This window comes from Bufo gargarizans, chromosome 6 (assembly GCF_014858855.1).
Source record: "Bufo gargarizans isolate SCDJY-AF-19 chromosome 6, ASM1485885v1, whole genome shotgun sequence".
Taxonomy (NCBI): domain Eukaryota; kingdom Metazoa; phylum Chordata; class Amphibia; order Anura; family Bufonidae; genus Bufo; species Bufo gargarizans.
Genome location: NC_058085.1, coordinates 64,752,954 through 64,758,953, shown reverse-complemented (window position 1 = coordinate 64,758,953; position 6,000 = coordinate 64,752,954).

Sequence of the window (6,000 nt, the reverse complement as noted above, 5' to 3'; positions counted from 1 at the left end):
GAGCTGCACCTCGACGTACGTTTCGCCTGGAGAGGCTTTTCCTTGTTAGTTTGGTATATGTGAGGGCGGTTGTTTACGTCACATGGGGCGTCCCACCCTCCTTTACCTTGTGTTATCTCTTATGTCATTTGATTATGTCAATAAATTACATATATTTTATATGTGTGTTCTCTTATCTTTATGGGGTCACATATGAACATGGGACCAACACAGATGCCTTCAGCTGCCAAGCGCACATGTAACAGGTCAGTCAGTGCACACAAATTCCCGGTGTGACTTAAAAATCTTGTGAAAAGCCTTGCCACAAGAGTGGAAGCTGCTATAGCCATGCTTTTGAAATGGGATGCCCAACAAGCTTATGTAGATGTGATAGTCAGGTGCCAACATACTTTGGCGTTTATGCTCTAGAGCAGTAAATTGCATTATCTGCCATTATTGATGCAGGTATATCTTAGGGCTCATTCACACGGCTGTTTCCAGAATCAGTTAGGCCCCAGAATCCTGACCCATTCATTTCAATAGGTCTGTGTACAGAGTGTTTTCATCACGCTTCAGTTCTGCGTTGCGTGAGAATCGCAGCATGTTCTATAGTCAGCGTTTTTCACGCAGCCCTGGCCCCATAGAAGTGAATAGGTGTTCAGTAAAAAAGCAAGTGCATCCGGATACAATACGTTTTTCACTGATGGTTGCCAGGAGATGTTGTTTGATTGCACCTGTGCGGAAGAAAACTGAAACACTGAACACAATCGCAGACAAAACTGCGAAATGGTGCGAGTTTCACTGAACGTACCCTGACACAATCCGTATCATTCGTGTGAAAGAGGCCTTACAGTCTATAGCAGTGATGGTGAACCTTTTAGAGACCGAGTGCCCAAACTGCAACCCAAAACCCCCTTATTTATGGCAAAGTGCCAACACAGCAATTTACCATGAATACTACAGTCCAATATAGCATATCTTCCATGTACTTTATCATTTAGCTACAATAGCCTACATTCAATGTGCTGCCTTTGCCATTCATAGTACATCCTGCCCTGATGAATGGCAGAAAAAGTTAAAGGCATATTGATACACCATAGACTTTTTCCAGGGTGTGGGTGCCCACAGCAAGGACTCTGAGTGCCGCATCTGGCACCCGTGCCATAGGTTCGCCACCACTGGTCTATAGGGATATTCACATGGATGTTTTTTTAACTACCAGTAAATACTGGCTGTCAAAAAATAATACATGTCCTATTTTTGGCCAGACGGACCCCACTGAAATCAATGGGCCCTTTTTTAATGGTCGTATAGACAGCAGTGGGTTCTGGTGCCTCAAGTGCAGACCAAGTTTTATCCTAGTGTTCAAATGGATGAGGCCATTAAAAAAAAAAAGAATCTGTCAGCACTACCAGTGGTGGAAGGTCGGGAGGAGGCCATTAGATATAACCTGGGGGCACAATGGGGAGTACAGTGTAATATACAGTACAGACCAAAAGTTTGGACACACCTTCTCATTCAAAGAGTTTTCTTTATTTTCATGACTATGAAAATTGTAGATTCACACTGAAGGCATCAAAACTATGAATTAACACATGTAGAATTATATACATAACAACTGTGTGAAAACAACAAGTGTGAAACAACTGAAAATATGTCATATTCTAGGTTCTTCAAAGTAGCCACCTTTTGCTTTGATTACCGCTTTGCACACTCTTGGCATTCTCTTGATGAGCTTCAAGAGGTAGTCACCTGAAATGGTCTTCCAACAGTCTTGAAGAAGTTCCCAGAGATGCTTAGCACTTGTTGGCCCTTTTGCCTTCACTCTGCGGTCCAGCTCACCCCAAACCATCTCGATTGGGTTCAGGTCCGGTGACTGTGGAGGCCAGGTCATCTGGCGCAGCACTCCATCACTCTCCTTTATGGTCAAATAGCCCTTACACAGCCTGGAGGTGTGTTTGGGGTCATTGTCCTGTTGAAAAATAAATGATGGTCCAACTAAACGCAAACCGGATGGAATAGCATGCCGCTGCAAGATGCTGTGGTAGCCATGCTGGTTCAGTATGCCTTCAATTTTGAATAAATCCCCAACAGTGTCACCAGCAAAGCACCCCCACACCATCTCCTCCATGCTTCACGGTGGGAACCAGGCATGTAGAGTCCATCCGTTCACCTTTTATGCGTCGCACAAAGACACGGTGGTTGGAAGCAAAGATCTCAAATTTGGACTCATCAGACCAAAGCACAGATTTCCACTGGTCTAATGTCCATTCCTTGTGTTGTTTAGCCCAAACAAGTCTCTTCTGCTTGTTGCCTGTCCTTAGCAGTGGTTTCCTAGCAGATATTCTACCATGAAGGCCTGATTCACACAGTCTCCTCTTAACAGTTGTTCTAGAGATGTTTCTGCTGCTAGAACTCTGTGTGGCATTGACCTGGTCTCTAATCTGAGCAGCTGTTAACCTGCGATTTCTGAGGCTGGTGACTCGGATGAACTTATCCTCCGCAGCAGAGGTGACTCTTGGTCTTCCTTTCCTGGGGCGGTCCGCATGTAAGCCAGTTTCTTTGTAGCGCTTGATGGTTTTTGTGACTGCACTTGGGGACACTTTCAACGTTTTCCCAATTTTTCGGACTGACTCACCTTCATTTCTTAAAGTAATGATGGCCACTCGTTTTTCTTTACTTAGCTGCTTTTTTCTTGCCATAATACAAATTCTAACAGTCTATTCAGTAGGACTATCAGCTGTGTATCCACCTGACTTCTCCACAACGCAACTGATGGTCCCAACCCCATTTATAAGGCAAGAAATCCCACTTATTAAACCTGACAGGACACACCTGTGAAGTGAAAAGCATTTCCGGTGACTACCTCTTGAAGCTCATCAAGAGAATGCCAAGAGTGTGCAAAGCAGTAATCAAAGCAAAAGGTGGCTACTTTGAAGAACCTAGAATATGACATATTTTCAGTTGTTTCACACTTTTTTGTTTTGTATATAATTCCACATGTGTTAATTCATAGTTTTGATGCCTTCAGTGTGAATCTACAATTTTCATAGTCATGAAAATAAAGAAAACTCTTTGAATGAGAAGGTGTGTCCAAACTTTTGGTCTGTACTGTGTATATATATATATATATATATTGGGGGCTCATATGTGGAGCAAATATGTAATGATGGAGGTAAACTAAGGGGGGCATTATAAATAATGGGGGTACAATGGGAACCATTTGAAGTTCTGGAGGCACTATGGGGAGCATTATGTACACAGGGCACTGCAGGGGTTGGGATTAGGGATGAGCGAATCGACTTCGGATGAAACATTCGAAGTTGATTTGCATCAAAGTTAGTTTGAATACTGTATTGAGCGAGCACTCGGTACAGTATTAGAATGTATTGGCTCCGATGAGCTGAAGTTATTGCTTCGCAAAGTCTCTCCAGACTTCACGTAATAACTTCAGAAATCGATTTCTACTGTAAAAAACAATTTCCCGAACTCGGGTTCGGTTCCTAGTGAGAACCGAACCTGAGTTTGGGAAATGTATTTTTATTTATTTTTTACAGTAGAAATCAATTTATGAAGTTATTACACGAAGTCTCGCGAGACTTTGTGAAGCAATAACTTCGGCTCATCGGAGCCAATACATTCTAATACTGTATGGAGCACTTGCTCCGTACAGTATTGAAACTAAGTTTTATGCCAATCGACTTCAGATGTTTTGATTCGATTATTCCTAGTTGGGATTTAAAAAAGCCAATGAAATTCTCCCGTTTATAACAATTGCTAAAAATTGATGCAAAACGGATAGATGGCCAGAAAATGGATGCATATAATTGTTGCAAAATGGCCATGAATAGTTGACAGTGTATAGGTTTTTAACAGCCACTTTTTTCGAAACATGTAATGGTGTAAAACAGGCTTCCGCTGAACTCAATAAAACCTAGTATGCAGAAAGCGCTCATACTCCCTCTAGTGGCAGCTGCAGGCAGTCAGCAGGGCATTTTATTTATTTTTTACAAACAGTAACAACTGCTGGGTGGCCAGGTCCTTATACCCATGCAGCACTCTACAAGTCACCATCACTGAGCAGACATCCCCTGTAACCGAGTCTGCTGTTACACCAATGGTCTTTTCTTTTAAAAAATAAAATAAAAATACACCAAAAAAGTACCTCTCCAAAAACAGCTTCCTGTGCAAATCGTTCTCGTACTGCGAGCCAAGCCATGACTGCCCGAAAGTGGATATACAATGACAGATGTAAATAAAAAGCCTATGATAGGGTACTATTATTATTGCCAGAAAGAAATAGCTAAAATGTTAAAATCTTTTTTTACAATTTTCAATTTATAATCCTGAACGTGAAAAAAAAAAAAAATATTAAACATATACAAATATGAAAAGAAACCTGAATTATTCCTAGAAAAAAAACGCAGAAAAGAAAATTTAAAAATAAAAACACATTGCTGCCCAGAAACAATGATTTTGGCGTCTACATGAATGATCATTTCGCCTACTGAACTTGTTACTCTGGTGATCGGTAGTGTTGATCATGAATATTCAAATTTTTATCGCGAATATAGGTACTATAGCTACAAAGAAACTGGCTCACATGTGGACCGCCCCAGGAAAGGAAGACCAAGAGTCACCTCTGCTGCGGAGGATAAGTTCATCCGAGTCACCAGCCTCAGAAATCGCAGGTTAACACCAGCTCAGATTAGAGGCCAGGTCAATGCCACACAGAGTTCTAGCAGCAGACACATCTCTAGAACAACTGTTAAGAGGAGACTGTGTGAATCATGCCTTCATGGTAGAATATCTGCTAGGAAACCACTGCTAAGGACAGGCAACAAGCAGAAGAGACTTGTTTGGGCTAAAGAACACAAGGAATGGACATTAGACCAGTGGAAATCTGTGCTTTGGTCTGAGGAGTCCAAATTTGAGATCTTTGGTTCCAACCACCGTGTCTTTGTGCGACACAGAAAAGGTGAACGGATGGACTCTACATGCCTGGTTCCCACCGTGAAGCATGGAGGAGGAGGTGTGATGGTGTGGGGGTGCTTTGATGGTGACACTGTTGGGGATTTATTCAAAATTGAAGGCATACTGAACCAGCATGGCTACCACAGCATCTTGCAGCGGCATGCTATTCCATCCGGTTTGCGTTTAGTTGGACCATCATTTATTTTTCAACAGGACACTGACCCCAAACACACCTCCAGGCTGTGTAAGGGCTATTTGACCATGAAGGAGAGTGATGGGGTGCTGCGCCAGATGACCTGGCCTCCACAATCACCGGACCTGAACCCAATTGAGATGGTTTGGGGTGAGCTGGACCGCAGAGTAAAGGCAAAAGGGCCAACAAGTGCTAAGCATCTCTGGGAACTCCTTCAAGACTGTTGGAAGACCATTTCAAGTGACTACCTCTTGAAGCTCATCAAGAGAATGCAAAGAGTGTGCAAAGCAGTAATCAAAGCAAAAGGTGGCTACTTTGAGGGAACCAAGAATATGAAATATTTTCAGTTGTTTCACACGTTTTTGTTATGTATATTATTCCACATGTGTTAATTAATAGTTTTGATGCCTTCAGTGTGAATCTACAATTTTCATAGTCATGAAAATAAAGAAAACTCTTTGAATGAGAAGGTGTGTCCAAACTTTTGGTCTGTACTGTATGTCGGAAGCTCCATTAATAGAGCACGTTTTTTGCTGTCTGCAAAAATACAGATCAGTTTTTTTGTGGTCAGTTCAGCATGTCCGGAAAAAAACAAAACGGACTGCATTCCGCATTTTTGCGGACCCAATGGGGCCACTTCCTGATTTTCAAGTATAGGACAAGTTTTATCTGATTTGCAGGGCTGTGGAACGGAAGAAAAGATGCGGACAGCACACAGTGTGGGGCCCCATAGAAGTTAACGGGTCCGCATCTAATCTGCAAAATTGTGCATCATTTGCTCAAAGCAACATATGGCCGTCTGAATAAGCCATTAGCCTCAGTCTTATATTCTACTACGGAGCTATTGATATTCC